The sequence below is a fragment of the Pinus tabuliformis genome, chromosome 5_2, assembly GCF_031772625.1.
Source record: "Pinus tabuliformis cultivar Carrire ecotype Pingquan chromosome 5_2, CPIR1, whole genome shotgun sequence".
In the NCBI taxonomy this organism is placed as follows: Eukaryota; Viridiplantae; Streptophyta; class Pinopsida; order Pinales; family Pinaceae; genus Pinus; species Pinus tabuliformis.
In genome coordinates, this window is record NC_142306.1 from 401,657,135 (window position 1) to 401,681,232 (window position 24,098).

At 35.8% G+C, this 24,098-nt stretch overlaps 2 pseudogenes; both read left to right on the top strand.

Moving 5' to 3' along the window:
• Nucleotides 1–2,691: 2,691 nt before the first annotated feature.
• LOC149159214 (polyadenylate-binding protein 2 pseudogene) lies at nt 2,692–6,122 on the top strand (annotated as a pseudogene).
• Nucleotides 6,123–13,855: 7,733 nt separating this feature from the next.
• LOC149159215 (polyadenylate-binding protein 4 pseudogene) lies at nt 13,856–14,500 on the top strand (annotated as a pseudogene).
• The last annotated feature ends 9,598 nt before the right edge of the window (nt 14,501–24,098 follow it).

Below are 24,098 nucleotides of genomic sequence, written 5' to 3' on the forward strand. Positions count from 1 at the left end.
TGGGCCCGGATCCCCTCTGAAAAGAGGAAAGCTCTTGATCCACAGAGCATTGAGTGCATCTTTGTTGGATACCCTGATGGTGTGAAGGGATATCGACTACTGATTCCCTCTACGGACAAGCTCATCATTGAGCGAAGTGTCAAATTTGAGGAAAGTCTCTCGCATGCACCTCAAGCGCCGCATGCAGACACTTTTTATCTACCTCATGTCCGAGATGATGACTCAGTGCATTCAGATGCAGATACAGATCATGCAGATGCCGAGGAAGAGCATGCAGATACAAAGACAGAGTCTTCAGATACAAATCTAGTGCATGCAAATAATGATCCACATCCAAGCCCAGATCGGGCTTCCAGCAGTGAATCATATTCCCCTGTCATAAATCAGAGAACAAGGAGCTTACGTGAGATATATGCACAAGACCAACCAGCTGCTAGAAATGGTCTTGTGGGGGATAATTCTGATCTGCAGAGGACTAGCTCAGAGTTTATTGAGCCTCCTCTTGTCCTCACTGCCACTGAACCATCGCCCTCCTGGCATTGTCATTTGGTTCAGTCTTCTGATCCACAATCTTATGCTGAGGCTGCTGGGCATCCATCTTGGGAGTCCGCCATGGAGGAGGAGTATAACTCCCTCCTCGAGAACCAGACTTGGGATCTGGTCCCCCTTCCTTCAGGAAGGAAACTTGTCCGATGCAAATGGGTCTACAAGACCAAGAGTGCTGCAGATGGGCAAATCACCAGACGGAAAGCAAGGCTAGTAGCCAAAGGCTTCCAACAAGTGCATGGCATTGATTATGACGAGACCTTTTCTCCAGTAGCAAAGATGGATTCCATACGCCTTACACTTGCCATTGCGGCTGCCCAGCGGTGGGAAGTACATCAGATGGATGTGAAAAATGCCTTTCTTCACGGAGACCTATCTGAGGAGATCTACATGGAGCAGCCACATGGTTTCATTCAGGATTCATCTTTGGTCTGCAGACTGAAGAAATCTCTCTACGGCCTTAAGCAAGCCCCGAGAGCTTGGTACGCGAAGATGGATTCTTTTCTCTTATCACAAAACTTTGAAAGATGTAAGTCTGATCCGAATGTTTACATGCTTAGGACACATGATTCTCTTCTTATCTTAGTTTTGTATGTAGATGATCTCCTAATCACTGGCAGCTCAGCTTCAGCCATTGCTACAGTCAAGAGGGCCTTGCATGATAGGTTCTTGATGGCGGACATGGGTCCATTACACTTCTTTCTTGGTCTTGAGATCAGCCAGAATGCCACAGGCATCAAACTCTCTCAGGCTAAGTATGCACGAGATCTCCTCGAGAGATTTCGCATGACTGACTGCAAGCCAGCACCGACTCCTTTTCTGTCTGGGGTCCGCCTTGAGGATGGAGGTGACACTCCATTAGTTGACAGCACTCTCTACCGACAGCTAGTGGGGAGCTTATTGTACCTCACCCACTCCAGACCAGATCTCTCATATGCAGTAGGGGCAGTTTCCAGATACATGCAGGAGCCGCATGAGCTACACTGGAATGCTGCCAAGCGCATCCTCCGATATGTGCAGGGCACCATCACCTTCGGGATTCACTATACAGCAGGCACTGCATTGAATCTCCTTGGCTTCACAGATTCTGATTGGGCGGGAGACAGCATTGATCGTAAGTCCACCTCCGGATATTCACTCAGTCTAGGATCTGGCCCTATCTGTTGGTCGAGCAAGAAGCAGGCTGCTATTGCTCTCTCTTCAGCTGAGGCTGAGTACCGAGGAGTAGTCAACATCACCATTCAGGCTCTGTGGCTACAGCACTTCCTCACTGAGTTGGGCGTCCAGTTCCACCAGCCCATTGTCATCTGGTGTGACAACCAGAGCACTCTCAAATTTTGCAGGGATCCAGTACATCGGCAGCGGACGAAGCACATAGAGATCCATATGCACTACATCAGAGACTTAGTACATGATCGGGTCATTGATTTGCAGTTCTGTCCTTCAGCAGAACAGACTGCAGACATCTTCACCAAGACATTCACTGAGCAAAAGTTTCGCTCTTTGCGTGATCGTCTTGGAGTGAAGGACACGATTGCTTAGCAACTGTATTTTTCTTCCTCTTTTCTTTTGATTACATTGTATTTTGAGGGGGGTTTTCCCACGAGGTTTTCCCTCTTTTTTAGTACAAGTTGCATTGTATTTTGGGTGACCTTTTGCCTTAGTTGCCAGGGCCCATTTTCTATTTTTCCCCATAGTGGTGTTCAGGGGGGTGTTGGAACTACTACACACCTACATGTAGACTCTTAGTTAGAGCATGTGACTGCATGCAAGATTCCTTTTGCATGTTGGAACTACTACACATCTACATGCGGACTTTTAGTTAGAGCATGGGATTGCATGCAAAATTCCTTTTGCATGATTTACTCCTTGATTTGCTCCTTCTTTAACTCCGCAACTGACTAGTTATCTCCGGAACTTGTTGTAGGTGTTGAGTCTTCTCATTGATCACCACTATAGTCATTACCTTGGGATCTTCACCCAGTAATGCTATATCATGAGCATTGTAACATAATTTTCAATTGAATCATTATTTTCTTCTTTCGATTTTCTTTTAGTGTTTTTGCTCTGCAAAGCTGTGTGTTCAACCTTTACTAGCTAGATTCATCTGTGCAGGTTTTCTAACACATTTACAATATTCGGGTAATGTACTCACCCCATGACCCCAGCATCCGTAACTTTGTATCAGCCAAAATTTTTGTAAAGAATCTTGATAGAACAGTAGGCGAAGATGCTTTCTATCGTACTTTCGCTATGTGTGGGCCCATTCTCTCTTCTAATATTGCAACAGATGCATCAGGGCAATCAAAAGGATATGGATTTGTGATTTATGAACGTGAAGAGGGAGTGAAAAATGCAATAAAATATTTGCATGGTCAGTTGATCGATGGGGAACGGGTTTATGTTGCTCCATTCATGAAAAAGGAGCAGCGAGAACGAGAAAATGGAAACACCAAGTTCACTGATGTTTTTGTTAAGAATTTATCAGAGTCAATGAATGATGAGGATTTGAGATATTACTTTAGTGTGTACGGACCAATTACAAGTGCCAAAGTGATTAACGATGCCGCAGGTAATTCAAAGTGTTTTGGATTTGTTAATTTTGAGAATGGAGATGATGCCGCAAGCTGCGTTGAGAATTTAAATGGGAAAACAATTGATGGTAAGGAATGGTATGTTGGAAGGGCATTGAAGAAATCTGAATTGAGGAGGCAATATGGATTAAATCTTTATTTAAAATATTTGGATGACAGTATTGATGACAACAAGTTGAAAGAACTATTCTCTATTTATGGCACAATCACTTCATGCAAGGTAACGAGAGACTTTCATGGATACAGTAAAGGTTCAGGGTTTGTGGCATTTTCATCTCCTTTACAAGCATCGCAAGCTAAGGTAGAAATGAATGGAAAACTTGTTGCTGGAAAATTTCTTTATGTTGATTTCGCTGAGCCAAAGGAGGAGAGAAGTGAAAAGTTACAGAGTCATTTATTCAAGTCTCACGATCCAATTGGTAGGGAACCTACTATTACTACCACTTTCTCCATGTATAAGCGTCGTCAGACGAAACCATCCAATTAGCATGGCACTAGATTTTAGTCTTGCATCATAGTTATATTTTACTCATTTATTTAATTATCTTTCTTTCCTCTTTCTAGGTGAGTTAGTTATCTTTCATGTAAAAGGAGGTGGGGAAGATAATAACCACTACTCACTACCACACTAGCTGTAACTTGTAAGCACTTCAATCTTTAATAGTTTCTATTTGGAAAAGGAATGAATACTTAATTATTTAATTAGATTTAAATGATGATTACTAAATTGGTTTAGTTACATGTTTACATCATATGATAAGTTAATTGTGCATTGGTATGACACAATTGATCATATTAGTTTATATGATTTAGATAATTTGAAATTAGTTGAAGGGCACCCAATGAAGCTATAACATTATTTCTAAGTGGCCATTAACTTCTTAGCAAAGGGCAACAAGAATGATAATAGGGTTTCCACAACTGTATCATTTTCCAACCAAGAAAGCTAAATACTTTCAAGGCATGTGCTAGATAACAGTTGTGGGAATTAGGGATGATTAGAGATACTTCCACAATGAATAATATTTAAAAAATATGAAATGTGATAATATGAATAGACTTTCTAAAAATATAATTTCTATTAATAAAAGCCATGTAACTATTTAAATTTTGACTTTTTCTAATGATGACATGTTTTGTGTGATGCAAAATGTAATATATATATTTCCAATACCATTAGATTTTATCACTTAATTAATTTTAATTTTATATTTTTTTATTAATTAAAATCAATACATTTTTTAAATTACAAGGCCTTTTATTTTTTATGCTACATGTTCCATTTCATGACTTAGATATTCTTATCCATTACCAAGATAATCCCCCGTAGATTTTGTGAGAAGAAACCAAATTGTAGCTAACGAATAAGATCAAAGCCATAAAGAAATGCCCTCAAAGCTTATTCACATAATAGGTGTTCATGATTCTCCCTAATAGTTCCTCTTGTCTCAATTTATCTCATGCATTTTTACATACCAAGTAGTTTCACTATTCTCTTGTATATTATATGACACATAGAGCTATACAGTGGCATCTTTTTGTTACTTTCATTAGTTTGATCACTTTGCTTCCCTATTAAGGGGCCATTGGAACTAGTGGCATGATTGTCACATTGAATAATGAGGAAAAGCTTGTATTAGAATACCTCAACAAGTGGAAGAGCCTAATGGAAGAAGATGCTTCTTGAGAGAGAAAAGATTTATATTAACAACATCTCTCATTGCCTATGCTTTGAGCATAAAATATTTCTTTTGAGGAAAAGGTAATCTTATGTATAAAAACTAAAATAATTTTAATTATGGTTTGAGCCTAAAATATTTCTTTTTAAGGAAAAATTGATATTATGTATAAAACCAAAATAAATTTAATTGTATATTAACTATATAGAAAGGCTCTAATAGAAGTGAAAAAGCACTTAAGGCTATATTTAAACATGAGCTTTCATGGTAAAACAAACTTCATCCATCAATTATTATTGAATTTGTATAAATATATTTCTATTTATTAAGTTTTCTTTAATAAAATAATGATTAATTAATAAAGTTTCAAAAATATATATATAAAAAGTGAAGAAAATTAGAAAAAATATTATTAAATAAAAAATAAACAATTTTAAAAAAAAATTAATTTAAATTTAAAAAATAAATCACTAGACGTTACCATATATCCTTCATGGTACATCCTTCATTTTATATATATTTTGTCTATTAAATAACATATTTATTTAATTAATATATTTATAGTGTTTAATGTTTAATATATTCAATAATATATTTATTTAATTAGTCAAGTATTCACGGGTATGAAGAAACTAATAAACCTGAAACCATGCTTCTCCCAGTCTGTTTTGAATTGTCAGGATTGATTTTGCTATTCAATCTTATGAAAATTAGGATGCCCACCAATGAAGAGAAAACCTAACAAACCTTGCACCTATTTCGAAAATCCGATCCGCCACATATTTATCCCTCTCCACATGCCTAGTGAAGAAAGACATTCAGGAAAGTCGATGTGATCTTCTCCTTCGGTAGAGAAATAAGCGGTTTTCACTCTCCATCCGCGGATTTTTGACCTACACCAGCCGTGGATGGATTTCTGTTTTATTTAGGTTTAACTGGTATTTCGGTTGAATTGGGTTTGGACTTTTATTTCGATTGAGTTGGCATTTGGGAAGTTGTGCTTTCTGCTTTTCCAAGTATCAGAGAGCAAAGAGCAATGGCAAAGATCTAAATCCAACCAGCAGAACACCGTGTTTCGCAGCAACACCTAGCAATTGATAATGGCAACAACAACCAATTACTACCTAAATCTCTGTATGTGGGGGATTTGGAGCCCAATGTTACCGCGGACCAGATGTATGATCTCTTTGGGCGGATTGGCCCGGTGCTCACTGTTCACATCTGCGGAGATGCCATTACCAACACTCCTCTGGATACGCCTACGTCCATTACAGCTCGGCTGAAAATGCTAGCGAGGCTTTAAGTTTCTCTAATTCTACACCCCTTAATGGAAACCCTATTCGGATAATGTACTCACCCCATGACCCGAGCATCAGCAACTTTGTATTATCTAAAATATTTGTTAAGAATCTTGATGAGCAACTTTGTATTAGCTAAAATATTCGTTAAGAATCTTGATAAAACAGTAGATGCAATAAAATATTTGAATGGTCAGTTTATCAATGGGGAACGGTTTATGTTGGTCTGTTCATTAAAAAGGAGCAGCCAGAACGATAAAATAGAAATGCCAAAGTTTAATAATGTTTTTGTTAAGAATTTATCAGTCTCAGTGGGGAACGAGTTTATGTTGGTCCATTCATGAAAAAGGAGCAGCCAGAACGATAAAATGGAAATGTCAAAGTTTAATAATGTTTTTGTTAAGAATTTATCAGACTCAATGAATGATGAGGAATGATGAGGATTTGAGATATTAGTTTGGTGTGTACAGGAAATTCAAAAGTGTTTTGTATTTTCTAATTTTGAGAATGTAGATGATGCAGAGAATTCCTTCCAGAATTTAAATGAAAGAAAATTTAAGGCAAGTAATGGTATGTTGTAAATATGGAACAAATCTTTATTTAAAGTATTGGATGATAATATTGATGATAACAAGTTGAGAGAGTTGTTCTCTATTTATGGCACAATTGCTTCATCCAAGGTAATGGAGGACTTTAATGGACACAATGAATGTTCAGGATTTATGGCATTCTCATCTCCTTTTCAAGCATGCCTAGCTATGATAGAAATGAATGGAAAAGTTGTTGCTGGAAAACCTATTTATGTTGCTTGGGCTAAGCTAAAAGATGTGAGAACATAAATGCTAGAATCTCATCACCTAAGTTACTTAATCCAATTGGCAGTGCAACATAATCCATCATTTTCTTATAGCTATAGCTTACACATCTTGCCTGTGAGTGGTTTCTAATTTAGCTATCCTCTTTTATAACCATCCAGTAATATGTGTTTGTGTGTGTGTTTAGATATTTTTTTTTAATCAAAAAAATATTAGTATTATTGGATATTTATAGTTTTTGTAATGATATTATTTCTAAAAAGTTTCTCTCTAGCAAATTTAATTTTATATATATATGAATTCTAATTTTATTGGTTTTGTAAAGATATAATTTTTAAAATAATTTCTTTCTAGGAAATTTAATTTTAAATAGTTTGTTTTTGTTGTTGTATTTTTTTTAAGAACTCTTTTTGTAATGATATTATTTCTTAAAAAGAATATTTTCCTAGCAAATTTAATTTTCATTATATGTTTTTTTTAAATAGTGTGGTTCATTGTATTCAAGATCCATACATATCCATTAAAAACCCACCTAAGCCTAATTTTAGAGGTATTTCGTCTCAAATGGGTTACTTTTTTAGCTTCTGACACATTGCAGAAAAAAGTTATAGCGAAAATGCCACGATGACCTGTTTGGAGCAGCGAAACCCTAGAATCCAAAGCTTTGATACCAAATGTTATGAAATATCTAGAAGCATTGTTGTGTGCCATTTCTATTATCCAACCAAATTGGATAAACGAAACAAGGTATGAATGTAAGAAGGACGAAGAAGTGTGGCCACTCATTCAAAAGTTGCAAAACATCTCAGTTCGAACAATATTGCCAGAACTTGACGAGGAAGGAAAAATCATATTGGATCCTGGAGCAGTCACAGAAACAAGGAGCTTACATCTATGAAATCGATCAATTTCAAAGTATCTCATCAAGTGGAAGAACTTACCTGCTGAATATTCCACATGGGAGGACAAATATTTTATACAAAAGCATCAAGAACTACTCAAGCATTGAGGACAACACTTTTTGAAGGAGAGGGGCATGTTAGGTCCCTATACTACTAGTGTAACCCCTTATTGTTATTAGTATAACCCCCTTATTATATTGTTTTTCCCATGTAGTCCCCATATTGTTATTATTGCTCCCCATAGAAGCCCACTATTATTATTATTGTGCCCTTACATTATTATTGTTATGTCGGCTCTAATTATATTATGACCCCTTAGACTCCTATATCTAGAAAGGAGGTCTTGTCATTTGTATCATCCAGGAATTCTTCATTTGTGTAATGTAAAGGAGGTTCCCCCACGAAGAGGCTGAATCCTAAGACGTTGATTTATATTTTCTATCTTTTTGTGAGTTGGATTCATAACAGACACATGGATTGTGAACATGTGGATCTCTTTCCAATCCCCTTACAAATTTTAGAATAGTTGGTTCTATTTAACGTTGAAAAACGAGATGAGAAGCATTCTTTCATTCATTTATTCTTTGATCATTATATCATATCTTTATTTATCTATGTTTTACTATTTGTATCCACTCTTCTACCACTCATTTATATGTACCCCTTACATTAAATATATATAGACACACACACACACACATAGATCATCTATTTTATTAATCTTGCTATTATATATATACCATCTCTTTGGCCTTGTTATCCTACTGACTTTTCTTATTCATTCTAATTACTGCACTCGTTTATGTTTTTTCATTTATCAGAAACATTATTATTATTATTATTATTATTATTACAAGGCATTACAAAAAGTACACCTTTTTTGGACTTGGTACTACAGAAGCAAAGTATATTGTAGATTGTTGCACATTGTGAAGGAGTATGGATTCATAAGCTACATTGTGGCTTGTTCGACCAGATGCTTGAATCGACTATGTTGTTTTGTGATAGTCAAAGCTATGTGAAGCTCACAAACAATATAGTGTTTCATGCTACGATAAAACATATTAATATCAAGTACCAATTTATTCGTGATATGGTACATAAGGGAGTGGTGAGGCTCTAGTATGTCTCCATTAATGAGCAGATGGATGACATTCTCACAAAGCCTTTCTCTCAGGAAAAGTTTGTATATTTCAGAGACAAACATGGACTAGTGAATAACTCCTCTCTCAGTGAGAGGGAACATTGTTGTGACATCAATAGGGGTATGCCTCAAAATGTTGGTAATAACAGGAGCTTGACTCACACTATTTATCGGTGGATAACAAGGCTATGGCTCAGACTATTGGTTGCAATAGGAGCATGAATCTAGTTGTTGGTAAAATAGCATGAGAGATGAATATTCTTGAAAGAAATGTTATATGGGGCCTAGACACTTGTGGAGTGGTTACCTGTTCAATATCATGGCCTACAGAGAGGCCCTTGGATTTGGGACATGGGTTTTGTTAGTGTCAGTCTTTCCAGCCTTCCTCCAGTGATCAAATATGCTCTTACAAAGTGGTCTTAGAGTTTCCAAGTCAAATTTTGTCATTTCAAAGAGTTTTCAAACAAAATTTGGTCACTAGGCATTAGGTCTGGGGTTTGCTTTAACTCCTTCTAAAGTTGTCCAAATTTCGGTCCATGTCACCATTCAGCTGAGTCTATCATCATTCATAGGGTTTTCATTACCATCTCAGTGTCTAATGAGTCATTGTACACCTTGTTCATGCTTCAGTTGTGCCTTGGCAAGGTCATTTCCCTCTCCTAGGGTTTTGAAAGCCAATTTCTCTTGGACGGTCAAATCATCGGCAAAACTTGTATCCTGATGTTCATACACCTTCCCCTGTCCTTAAAGTACCTTACCAAATGCTTCCCATCCCTTAGATCCCCCAAATTCCTCATTTTGGCACAAACCCTAGTTTCTAGCTACAACCTGGCAATTTTCTAGGTTGGGCCTGTGTTTTTCCCTTTTGGACCCCTTCCCCTCGCTCAATCTCTAAGATTCCACTTTCCCCTGCTTCCTAACATCCCTCCCCACTCCCAAAAATTTCCCCAAGAATTTAGAAGCCCCCTATCCCCTTCATTTCGCTCCATTTCGACAAAATTCCTTGTTTCACACATCGGGACAAGTCGCACTCAAATGATGTTCCAGAGCAATAAAAGATGAATTTTGAAAAACTGAGAGAGGGTTTTGTCCACAACATGCCAAAGAAGAAAAACCTCCTTCACTCTTTGCACAGGTTTCATGGTTTGAGAGAAATGTCAAGAATACCGTTGCCTCAGGAGAATCAAAGACACCTCAGAAGTGACCTTGGGAAAATCAAGTTTTCTCCTAGATTGGTTGGCAAAATGATTTTCTTGATGGGTAAAATGATAACTAGACACAAAGATATTTCCAATGAGCTATCATGAGCTAAATTTTGGGTTGAGGAAGGCATTCAAAGGTTGACTGCAACAGCACTCTTCCTTGAGGCAGCCTCATTTGGCACTTTTTGACCAGTCTTGGGAGATTTGATTTTTGACAGAGAAAATGAACTCCAAATTGAAAAATTCTAGTTGGGTTGGAAATTAGACTCAAATACCTTTCCAACGAGCTATCCTGCACTTGATTCTGACACCGGGAAGGCCTCCAAAACCCTCCTGCAAAAGCGCGACCCGTGGAGCCTGGCGCGCGACCCGTTGAGGGCGCGCGACCCGTCAGGGCACCTCCAGCAGTGTAAAAATTACACAGGCGCGACCCGTTGGCCAGTGCGCGCGACCCATCAGTGTTTCCTCCACAGAAAATTACCAGCAAGCTGCCAAGGAACCACAAATTGCCAAATTTTGCAAGGTAGGCCCTCCATCATAAAAAATTATTGCTTGCTACAGTTCAAGAAGGTCATGATTGTATTTGTAAAAGTCTCCATTTGCAAGTGAAAGTCTCCATTGTGCTTTTGGTTTGAAGTTGTCAAATTACTAGGGTTTTATATGATGTTTTGAGGTATCCCATTGTTCTCATTTTTCTTCCATCTCCCATTTCATATTCCTTATCATTCTATGTAAATTTCCCTTCCAAATATGTGAAAAGCCCTAAACCCTACCCCTTTTCCCTAAAAAATGAAGAATCAAGCCCTAACCCTACCTCTCATTATACCCATGTAAACAATGTATATAATTATGCATATGCAATGATTTTTGCAATGTTTTTTCCCTTGAATCCCTGTTTTATATATTTATTCCCATTTTCCCTTTAAAAGTGTCCCTCCCCTAACATTTCCCTCGTGCTCCTTGTCCCCTTAAAACAACATTTTAATCAGCAGTTTTCAAAGGAGAAACAGCAGTACATTTCAGCCACTTTGCTCTTGAAACCATGTCAGAAACCGAAACCGACTATGAGCAAAGTGATGACCGTGAGTCAACACCAGAAGTTGAGCCTGCTCCGGAACATGAAAAACCACTATTGGGCCCGAATGCATGTGTGCAAGGCAAAGATGAAAATGTTCCAAAGGCGGTTGGCCAAGGCACAAAAAAGGAGAAAGAGGCGCGATCCCCTCCATATCTTGGCCGAGGCTTCACTGAAGGACCAAGGCACTAAATAGCCCAGCCACAGCACAAATCCCAAGAAATTTTGAACATTTTGGGTCAATTTTGATTTTTCAGGCAATTTACAGGTTTTGTCCATTAACGGGTCTCACCCCCTGCGCGACCCTTCATCCTGGCAACTCCATTTTGCAAAAACTCAGCATTTCCAGATTTGTCATGAGAAGTTACATATGCTCATCAATGGACTTGAGATTTTATGAAGTTTTGGGCCTCCAGAAAGTCAAAAAAGGAGCAAAAAATGACTTTCTGCCACATTTTTGAGACACAGAAAGCAGTCTTGGGAGATTGCAATTTTGGAGGGGAAAATGACCACCAAATTCAGAAATTCCAGTTGGGTTGGAAAGTAGACTCACAGACCTTTCGAACAAGCCTACTCTTGCTCAATTTGGACACCTGGAAGTGCCCCAAAAGTGGTCCCAAAGGCGCGCGACTTGTTAGGCAGAGGCACGCGACCCGTCAGGCAAATTTCTCCAAATTTCAGTGTACAGCTCAGAAAAAACGTAGTTTGACCCTGTTTGACATTTTGGGGTGGATTATTATCCTCTTTGATGTAATTAATGTACTTTTTTGACACTTTTACACTTATGTACCTCTTCTAGAAGATTCATTCATGAGATAGGTGAAAATTAAATGAATGAATTGGTTTCCTAGCTTACAGAGGCAAGTTGTTTTGACTGCCTAGATTTTAGTGCTCAGTTTAGAATTAGTTGAAACAGCTCCTAGAAGGATGAGCTCGACCCCTAGAGGCAAGGGAAGAGGTTGGCTTGCCTATATTATGATTTTTCTTAGTCATTTTCAGGGGTTGGAAGGTTGGACTCTTGAGGGAGAAGCTATCATTGTATTATTCATTGTATCTCTGCAATTTTTGGCTAACGAAGACCAGGGTTTTGCAGTCTTTTTTGGGATTCTTGTGGTTACATGTATTGATGGTGTGTTTCTCTATGTACCTGTAAGTGTGTTATGTGAATCATTTCCTTTCTTTTCCTTCTGCACATTAAGCAAACGAAGTGTTAAAGTAAGAATTCATGACTGTCATGCTCTGCTTTTAAGTTTGTTTAATCTCAATGCTTTCTGCTGTTTAAGGAGAATTCAAAGTTATTGTTTTCTCTCCTTAGCTCCTCACCTGTCATTCCTGACCATCCACCTCAATCAAATGCATCAATATTGTCTCCTACCTCGCCCCAAAGAACCCCCTGCAGAAACTGTGTCCAATCCCCGCACCCAAAATTTCCATCCCCTCAATTTGCCACCAAAAACCCTAAAAACCCCAAATCAACCTTTTTGATCAGTTTACTAGCCTAAAATCAGTGTTACCCTATTGGTCATCTCATCCATTGAAGATTTCACCGAGATAGACCGGAGAGAGCCCTCTCCAGCCCCGTAGGGCTAGCTAGGAGGCTAAGTGGTTTGATGTTGCCTTGAGGTTTACCTTTCTCAGCCTGAGGTGAAATTTCAAGCTCTAACAGGTTTCACTACCGTTTGACCGTGGGAAATGACCACCCTGGACTAGTTAGAGTACCAAGAGGTGAGACACCCACCAGATCATGGTGACTATTTGAATAAGTACAATCGATTACAAGGGCTAACCAAAGTTGTGGTACACATTTATGATGATGCTCATGTAGGTCAAGGGTATTGACTTAGATAAAGGTGTTATCGATGAGATTTACCTTTGTTTTAGAAAGATCATGTACATAGAAAACATTTGGATAATCATTATGAATACCTACCATGTTAAGAGGGAGTGTTGAAGAATGCAATTATAGTCAATATTCATAATCCTTGATGTATTTATAATATTATGTACAAACACGAAAGAAAATGATATTTTAAAACAAAAGAAGGAAAATTAAAAGAAAGGAAATCAACGAGAAAACCTAAAATTAAGATGTTTGATAGTCCATACTATGGTAAATAACATATTTACTATCAGTTATTACTCGTCATAATTTAAGCAAGTATTTTCATAAAATATGTAATAGGAACAAAAAGTAAATAAATGTACTTACGAAGAGTCACTCGCCGCCATTATTTACGTGATCTTCAACACTTTAACAAATATGAGAATGTGAAAACTTACTAGAATCTAATTTACAAAGATATATGATTTTATTTAAGAAACTTGTATATATTGGGTATTAAATACACTCGAACCTTTTCATTTTACAAAAGGACTTATCACACACATATCTCTATCTCTCACACATTGTGATAAATACATTTTAATTTCATGGTTATTAGTTGAATTTCTGAAGTGTGATTGTTTGATGAAGATAAAAGAAATATAATATATATTGATGAACAAGAGACATTATGATCTAACAAATGACATCATCAACATGAAAGTTATATACCACCCCAAACCCAAACAAATGATGACATTTGTGAAATTGTCGATAGATGTTTGGAAGCATATCTCTGTTAAATGGAAACACCAAGTTCACTGATGTTTTTGTTAAGAATTTATCAGAGTCAATGAATGATGAGGATTTGAGATATTACTTTAGTGTGTACGTACAAATTACAAGTGCCAAAGTGATTAGTGATGCCGCAGGTAATTCAAAGTGTTTTGGATTTGTTAATTTTGAGAATGGAGATGATGCCGCAAGCTGCGTTGAGAATTTAAATGGGAAAACAATTGATGGTAAGGAATGGTATGTTGGAAGGGCGTTGAAGAAATCTGAATTGAGGAGGCAATATGGATTAAATCTTTATTTAAAATATTTGGATGACAGTATTGATGACAACAAGTTGAAAGAAATATTCTCTATTTATGGCACAATCACTTCATGCAAGGTAATGAGAGACTTTCCTGGATACAGTAAAGGTTCAGGGTTTGTGGCATTTTCATCTCCTTTACAAGCATCGCAAGCTAAGGTAGAAATGAATGGAAAACTTGTTGCTGGAAAATTTCTTTATGTTGATTTCGCTGAGCCAAAGGAGGAGAGAAGTGAAAAGTTACAGAGTCATTTATTCAAGTCTCACGATCCAATTGGTAGGGAACCTACTATTACTACCACTTTCTCCATGTATAAGCGTCGTTAGACGAAACCATCCAATTAGCATGGCACTAGATTTTAGTCTTCCATCATAGTTATATTTTACTCATTTATTTAATTATCTTTCTTTCCTCTTTCTAGGTGAGTTAGTTATCTTTCATGTAAAAGGAGGTGGGGAAGATAATGAATTCGTTGAATAGACTATAGATAAAATAAAAAAATAATAAATAAATAAATCACCAAAATATTCTTGAAGGAAATAAATTATTTCAAACACTAGCAAAGGAAAAAATATTTTAAGAGTAACCTTGACACAATGTGTTATTACAACTAATCTTCAAGATATATTTAGTAACACCTACAGGGACACTATTAAGAATCAACTAGTTGTTAGAAGTTGTGATTCCTAAAATTAAATGAAATAGATGTGCAATCCCCCTGAGAAATATTGACAATATTTTCTCCCTTCTTCATCACTAACTAATTACTAATTGACAATTGCATACACATAAAAATATAACACAACAAATGTAACATTCAAAAACATTATCATCCAAATCCAAACACATAAACACACAAACCACTTAAAGAATCCAAACAAAGATGTACAAACCATTCAAGGCAAGAAACATAGACTAAATTAAAGAAGATAATTATATGTTCATGCCAAGAAAATAAAACATAATGTGAATTCTAAATTTAATCTCAAATATATACATAATAATGATAATCTAAAAATGTGACATTGTTGCCCTCAACTGGAACCATCTTAGATCCATCTAACACTAGATCTATCATGCGCCGATAGGGATTAAATCCCTCAAGGTGAAAACCTTCCTTTTGGAGTGCATAATTTGAGGAAAGGTTTACACCTCGAGGGATTTGATCCCTCTCGGCACATGATAGATTTGTTGTTAGATGGATCTAAGCTAGTTACATATTCAATTTTAGTATAACGTAGTATCCAAGAATTGACCCTCCAATCAACCCATTATGTATGTGTTTGTGGCCTCATTTGCATCACACTTAGAAAAAATATTTTCTCTACATAAATTCCAATTTCCCCACACAACCCCTTCATCTAATATAGTTAAACAATCCACACACTCTCACCATATATCTTTCTCAATGACAACTATTGCCATTGCCACTGTTCCGCTCATCCCTAATGCCTCTTTCCATGTTGTTCAAGTATGCTGCAGTTCGTGCAACCATCAATTAGACAATTACCATTATCGTTAGTCATCTTTTTATCTCCATCAACCAACATCATTTCCCTTGTCCCTCACCAATGTCGACAAATTGTTCCCCTTTTAAACTTCAACAAAATACCCCTCCACCGATGTTAACAAATTGGAGCACGAACCATAAGTAAAAATTTTAATTATTGTTTTTTTAATATTGTCTAATACTGAGTTTAGTTAAAACTATATTTAATAAAATAAACTATATATATTACACTTTTAAGTTAGTTTAATTTTTAGTATATTAGGATTTTTAGTTACTAGTTATTAATCATAACATTTTTTTCTATGTGGTTCACAGACTTAGAGATTGGTGATCGTTACATCAATAGAATATTTGCACTAGGAAGATCTGCCTGAAGGCATCACTTCCTATAGGCTCAATCATAGGGTCAAAGGAATTGAACCCATGACCTCTGAATAGCAACAGTGATTTAATGGTGGGGAATCCACCAATTGAACTAACCCTAGAGGGTAATTATTAGGTATTAACTGAATAACAATAATAATAGTAAATCTTCAAGAAGAAATTCAAGATGGAGCATAAGACTACTAGTTACCCAAACAATGAGACAATTTAGCAAGATATTGGAAGAATTTGAGAAGAAAATTGTTGGTAATGAGACTGTAGCAATGAATTTTTTTAGCCATATCATGTAATCAATTAATGATGTAACTACCAAAAAACAAGACTCTTTGTTAAACCTGGAAATCCCACCTCGCATTCCCAAGTCTCGATATTCATATTCTGTACCGAATCCTAAAATAAGTATACCTAATCCTCATAATATGATGATTCCTAACTAATTTCCATCATACCCCAACCAATCAATTATCACATACCAACAATGGTAAATTTTGAATTGTCGAAATTTGACAGTAATGTGAAGAATGATGTGGCATGGTTCAAATAAACAAGAGGAATATTTTGAAAATCATAACATCTATAGTGATGATGAAAACGTGAAGCGTGAATCCATGCAAATTTAAGATGACACATATAACTAGTATATGTGGTGGAATAAGTAAACATATACAACCAATTGGAATAAATTCAAAGACAAATTCATTAAAAAAATTCATGATACCAATGAAGAAAAATTCTTCAAAGAACTCACCAAAATACAACACAAAAAAAGTGTGGATGAGATACTCTAGAATGTGAAACACTCGCTACAAGAGTACATGGATTATCAATTCAATACCTTATTCAATCATATAATATTTAAATTAAACCCTCCCTCGAGAATGAATTTAGGATTCAAGATATTACAAGTATGGAAAAATCAATTTGTAAAGTAAAAACAAATGAGAAATAGTTTTAATTACCAAGATTTGATAAATTATAGTCAAGAAAAAATCATGTACAAACTACAAATATCAAAATTTTAAATTTTCTTCCCCCTCATTTAAGAGAAGATGTAAAGATTATTCTAGAAGTCTAAAGACTAAAGGGAGGAAAGCATAAATATTATGGAGAAAAATGGGACCGCAAACACAAATGTATTAAAAGAAATAATACAAAAAACCTATGTACATATGAAGCAAAAAATGATTCAGATTGTGAAGAGTTAGATGAACGGGAAGACAGAAATACGTAAAAAAATTCTATATTTTGAAAATGAAGAAGAATTTCAAATATTAGCTGTGGCTATCATAGGTACTTCCAAATTACAAACATTAAAATTAAATTGACATACAAAAAAATAATAATATGGTGGTCTTAATAGATATTAAAACTACATAAAGTTTAGTAGACATGAAATTGGAAGAAGACTCAACCATTTGTATATCTGATGCCGAATATGAAATTCATAGTAGCAGATGGAAATCAGATTGAAAATGTGGGGAAGTTCCAAAAGGTTGAACTAAAAATTAAAAACTACAACTTAGAATCTCCTTTTCACATGCTGCGTCAAGGAGGAGTAGATGTAGTCTTAAGAATACGGTGGCTACAAAAATTAGGCACCTATTTTGCTAATCATCAAAAGCACTTTCTTAATTTCAAATGGCAAGGACAAAGGTACAAATTATTTGTATTTCGACCACCCCATAATAAAATTGTATCTTCTAAGCGCATGATGAAGTTAATTTGGAAAGGAGCACCAACCTATATGATTCAGCGTCGCATTACTACAAATGAGGGGTGTTTAGGATATTATTTCAGATAGTTTTTGGTAAATTATCCTAATTTGAGACCAAAAAAAATTATCATATTAAATATTATCTTTAGGTGGGTGTCTCATATTATTGTCTTAAAAAATTGTCTCTATAAATACACTATATAGCACAAACATTATTGTCTCTTAGGGGATAATTTCGTGTTTGTCTCTCAAGAGACAATAGTTGGGATTAAAGACATATTGTCTTTATAGAGACAATAAGTCTTTAATATTAGCTATAGTCTCTCTAGAGACAATAAAAAAATGTATTTAAAAGGAATAAAACATCACATTTGTCTCTTTAGAGACAATATAAGACAATGAATCTAGAAAAATATGTCACCATTGAAATAAATCAATATAAAATATATCTAATTTAAAATTAAAATATAATAACACTCGTTAATTCATGTTAGGGCATAGTGGGATAGAACAAACAATATCCTACTTACAAGGAAAGTGGTGTTCCATTAAGCTAGCACCCTTTAAAGAATTATGTGTGGAGTTACAGTAAACCTTGAAATTGAATATGTAGTCATTGATTTAAAAAATACTCGATGCATAATGGAACAATATTTATAAAATCTATAATCATGCAACACCTATTTTTAACTTAGTAAAAAATAGCTCCTTGGAGTTCACTAAATTTCACACCCTTGTAGCATGACCCACACAAAAAGATAATAATACATAATAATCTACAAATAATTTAATCTAGTCCTAAAAGAAAAGTAACTAGAATTAGCACAAGCTTGTTAATATATTACCAAAACTATCAACTTTCAAACTACTTTCTGCATTAGAATTTGGCAATAAATAAATACAAAAAAGGATCCCAAAAAGGCTTCAAATGGCTTCATTGAAACCATTACCACTTGGTTTGATTGATTGAAGCAAAATGAATAGTTTTTTTAACCAATTTGAACTCTCATGTCTATATGAAAACCTCATTTAGCAAACTAAATAGCTCCTTTAACCCAGCCTATGCTCGTCCCTGCCATGTCTATATCAAAACCTCGATTTTGTTATCTGTCAAATGATTTTAATATAAAAATGAAAACAATGAAAAGTCTCCTACATGATCTTAGATCCAAATTAATTTAATTAAATTCTTGAGATGAAATATTAATTTCATCTTAATTAATTTTCTTAAACAACCCCCTGCATACTAGTGCATAAATATTGCATATTCGTGTCTCCTGCTACCACTATGTTAGATCCCTATAATACTAATGATGCCCCCATTAATATTGTAGTTGTATCCCTTATTAATATTTTTGTGCCCCTATTTTCCCCATATTGTTATTACTATGCCCCATAGAATCCCTCTATTCTTATTTTTGTGCCTTTATATTATTATTGTTAGGTCGACTTGGTTATATTGTGACCCCTTAGACTGTTATATATAGAAAGGAGGTTTTGTCATTTGAATCACCCAAGAATTATTCATTTATGTAATGTAAATGAGGTTGCACCCTCAAAGAGGTTGAATTCTAAGGCGTTGATCTATCTTTTCTATCCTTTTGTGAGCTGGTTTCGTAACATTTGGTATCAGAGCTTTGGATTCTAGGGTTTCACTACTACAAATAAGTCATCATGGAATTTTTGCTATAACTCTTTTTTTGCAACGTTTCAGAAGTGAAAAAAAACCCATTTGAGAAGAAATCGCACTGAACCTCGGGTCTGAATTTCAGAGCTTTTTGCGCTATATTTGTGGAGATATGATCTGAGGAAGTTGGCATTTTTGCAGACTCCTAAATTACATTCCAAACAGGTGACCTGGGGAAAATCATCATGACTTTCTCTCTGAGCATCGGATTGAAATTTTGTCAGAATTTACAGAAAGAAGGCAGACTGTAGTTTATTGTATATATTTTTTAGAGCCAAAGGTCAAAAAAGTGATACATGGCATGTCGTACAAGTTCACTCTATTGAACTAGTCTATAATCAGGTCACTTTGGGAGATTTGGCATAACTCTTCCCTGGAGAATCCAGTTTGGATCAAACTAGTGGCATTGGAAAGAGGACACAGAGGGTTACTGCAGATGGAAATTTTAGAATTGGATGATCTGAAATTACAGAGATACATCAGATTCAATATCAAGCTCCTACAAAGTGAAAAAAGGTGTGTAGTTTTTTTTGAATTTTTGCATAATCTTGGCTTGAAAAATTAGTTTGAAGGAATTCAAAGGGCATAGTAAAGAATTATTATCGGTAATTGATGCCCCAAGGAAATAAAATGCAAACACCTAGTAAGCAACCTGAAAGCTCTAGCATGACTCGTGAAGAAGAGGAAGAAATGCAACATGATATATCAAAATTACGAGACCAAGTGCAACAAGTGTCACTTGCACAAAAAGTAACAGAATCTAAGATGTATGGTTTAAATAAAGGTGTAGAAGCTAAGATGGATTGTTTAAAGAAAGTTGTAGAAGCTAAGATGGATGGCATGGAAGCTAAGATGAATGGAATGGATGCTAAAATATATGGCATGGATGATAACATGGAAGAATTGAAGATAAATATGAATAAGTTGCTACAAGAAATGGTCACTAATGGTGAAAGGGTAATAAAGGAAACTCATGATGAGAATAAAAGAAATGTTAATCATGATTCCATAGAATCTAATGTTGGATCGAAGACCCATCATATTCCAAAAATCGATATGAGGAAGTTTGATGGCAAGGATCCCGCAACATGGATATTACAGATGAAGCAATTTTTCGATCTCAATAATGTGCAAAACACACAAAAGGTACGTATTGCAACTTTATATTTGGAACCAAATCAGTTTGTATGGTATCAATGGCTTTGCTCTCATAAAAAAGTTATCACTTGGGCAATTTTTACAGAAGAATTGACAACACATTATGAGGATACAAAAAGCAACACTTTTTTTAGCCAATTCATAAGTCTCAAACAAAAGGGTTCAATAATGGAGCACATTTAGGAGTTCAAAAAATTGAACATAAGGGTAAAAAATATTCCAGGGGAGAATAGGATTGATGTGTTCATAGGGACTTTAAAGGATAATATCCAACATGACGTTCGCCCTTGGCAACCTGATTCATTAGAGAAGGCATTCAGGTTAGCAAGAAAAATGGAAAGAAAAATTATGGCAACCATGAAGCATAACACTCACAACTATAAAGATGGAAGTGTTGTTGCCCCTAGCCTTCCACAACCTATAAGGTTGACACCACAACAATTGGAAGAAAAAAGAGCAAAAGGGCTTTGTTACAGTTGTGATAGCAAATACACTAAAGGTCATAAGCGTGCTGAGAAGAAATTATTCTACATAGATTGTGAAGAGGAAGAATAAAAAGAGCAAGAAATGTCAAAAGAAGAGGATATACTCCAAGAAAAATGCCTAGATAATGAAGAAATGAATCCGACCATATCTTGTAATGCATTGGCTGGAATTACCACTCCTCAAACCATCAAGATAGAAGGACAAATCAAGAAGAAAAAGGTAATAGTTTTGATTGATTCAGGAAGTACCCATAATTTTAATCATTGTAAGATAGCAAAAGAATTAAATTGCTTCCTATGTCGAGCACCAGAGTGTCAAGTTACGGTTGCAAATGGAGGAACAATAAATTGCTCTAGAAAGCACCATAATATCAAGCTATCCATGGGATAATATGTATTGAAAATCCAAATTCTTTCCATTCCAATGGGAGGTGTTGATGTTGTACTAGGAGTCCAATGGCTACAATCCTAGGGTACAATAGTTGTTAACTTTCAATAACTTTTCATGAAATTTTATGTGGAAGGAAAGGAATTTGCATTAAGGGGTATTACAGGGAAACCGGGAAAGATAATAAGCTCTAATGGTATGACAAAGCTTCTAAAAAAGGAACAATGAGGTGTAATTGCACAATTATGTTCGTTAGATGTTTCCACATCGAATTCATCTAGTGCTCCAGATCTCCAAAAAGTATTGGACAATCATTCCAAGGTATTTGAGACTCCCAAAGGTCTCCCACCTATTCGTGATCATGATCATGCTATTCATTTGATTCCAGGAAGTGTTCCTCCAAACATCAGGCCGTACAGATATCCCTATGCCCAAAAGAGTGAAATTGAACGTATGGTTGCAAAAATGCTTGAGGCTGGTATAATTCAACCTAGCCAAAGTTCTTTCTCTGCTCCAGTAGTATTGGTGCACAAGAAGGCTGGATCATGGCACATGTGTCCAAATTATAGGGAGCTCAACAAGCTCACTATTAAAGATAAATTTCCCATTCCTGTCATTGATGAATTATTGGATGAATTGCATGGATAATTTTACTTCACCAATTAAGATATTCATTCAGGATATCATCAAATCAAAATGAAGACTCAAGACATTCCAAAAACAACATTTAGAACTCATGAGCGTCACTATGAGTTTTTGGTCATGCATTTTGGCCTTACCAGCGCACCTTCTACATATCAAGGTTTAATAAATTCCATTTTCAAACCCTTCCTTAGAAAATTTGTGTTACTGGTTTTTGATGATATACTAATCTACATCAAGTCTTGGAAGGATCATGTTGAACACGTTGAAAGGGTGCTACAACTGTTGGATGAGAAACAATTGTATGCAAAAAGATCCAAATGTTTCTTTAGAGTACAAGAGGTGGAATATCTAGGTCATATTGTATCTCATGAAGGAGTTAAGGTAGACCCTAGAAAAATTAAAGCCATTAAGGAATGGGAAATCCCCACATCCATAAAGCATTTGCGAGGATTTCTCGTGTTGACAAGGTATTATTGCAATTTTGTTAAGAATTATGGGAAAATAACAGCACCTCTAACAACATTGTTGAAGAAAGATGCATTTTCATGGAATCCAAAAGCAACCAAAGCCTTCGAAGATCTTAAAGAGGAAATGTGTCAAGTGCTGGTCTTAACTACAACAGACTTCACAAAAACCTTTATTGTGGAATGTGATGCTTTCAGAAATGGAATTGGTGTTGTTTTAATGCAAGACGAAAGACCCATTTCTTTCGAATGGCGTCCAATCAAGGGAAAGTATTTACACAAAGCTATTTATGAGAAGGAAATGTTGGCAATACTACATGCACTTAAGAAATGGCGACCCTACCTAATCGGAAGACACTTCAAGGTAAAAATGGATCATGATGGCCTTAAATACATTTTAGAACAAATATTATCCTCTGAAGAACAACAAAAGTGGGTCACAAAGATGTTGGGTTATGACTTTGAAATCATATACAAAAAGGGGAAGAAAAATGTTGTGGTAGATGCACTCTCAAGAAAGGAAGACGATGTGGAAGCATTTTTGTGCACCATTTCTATTATCCAACCAGATTAGATAAATGAAGCAAGGGAGGAATGGAAGAATGGTGAAGAAGTGTGAGAACTTATTCGGGGATATTCTACCTATGGGGACTCCCTATAGACAATGAGGGGATCTAAGGCACCCACCCACACCTTACTTAAACCCATAACCAAAGTGCTTCAACCTGCCTGTAAGTAAAGACAAACAATACCATTTTGAAACACCGCCGAAATGAGAAAAATTTGCTCAGGGAGGCATTCGAATAGAGGTTGCTCGTGGCCAAGGAAATAAGTCGAAAGTTACAACAAGATTCCAATACATCTGATACATTTAGCTGGAAAAATGATTCGTTATGGTACAAAGATCACTTATACCTCTGTAAGAATTCCCAACTCAAACAAAATATTATTCTGGAATTCCACGATTCTCCCTTAGGAGGGCACTCAGGATTTTTAAAAACTTACCACAGGATTAAGAAGGAATTTTTTTGGGATGGCCTTAAATCAGATATTCAAAAGTTTGTGGCGGAATGTTTAGTATGCCAACAAAATAAAGCTAAAATAATTAAGACACTAGGTCTATTACAACCTTTATCCATTCCAAGCCAATTTTGGGAGGAGGTTTCAATGGATCTTATCACAGGTTTACCCAAGTCTGAGGGAAAGAGTGTCATCATGGTGGTAGTTGACAGACTTACCAAGTATGCACACTTTTGTGCATTATCACATCCATTTAAAACTAGTACAGTTTCTACGACATTTATGGAAACAATTCAAAAGCTACATGGAAACCCAAAAAATATTGTAAGTGACAAAGATCCCATTTTTATAGGAGATTTTTGGACAAAATTATTTTATTGTCTTGGTACTCAGTTATTTCATAGCTCATCTTATCATCCTCAATCTGATGGGAAAACGGAGATAGTAAACAAATGTTTGGAAGGATATC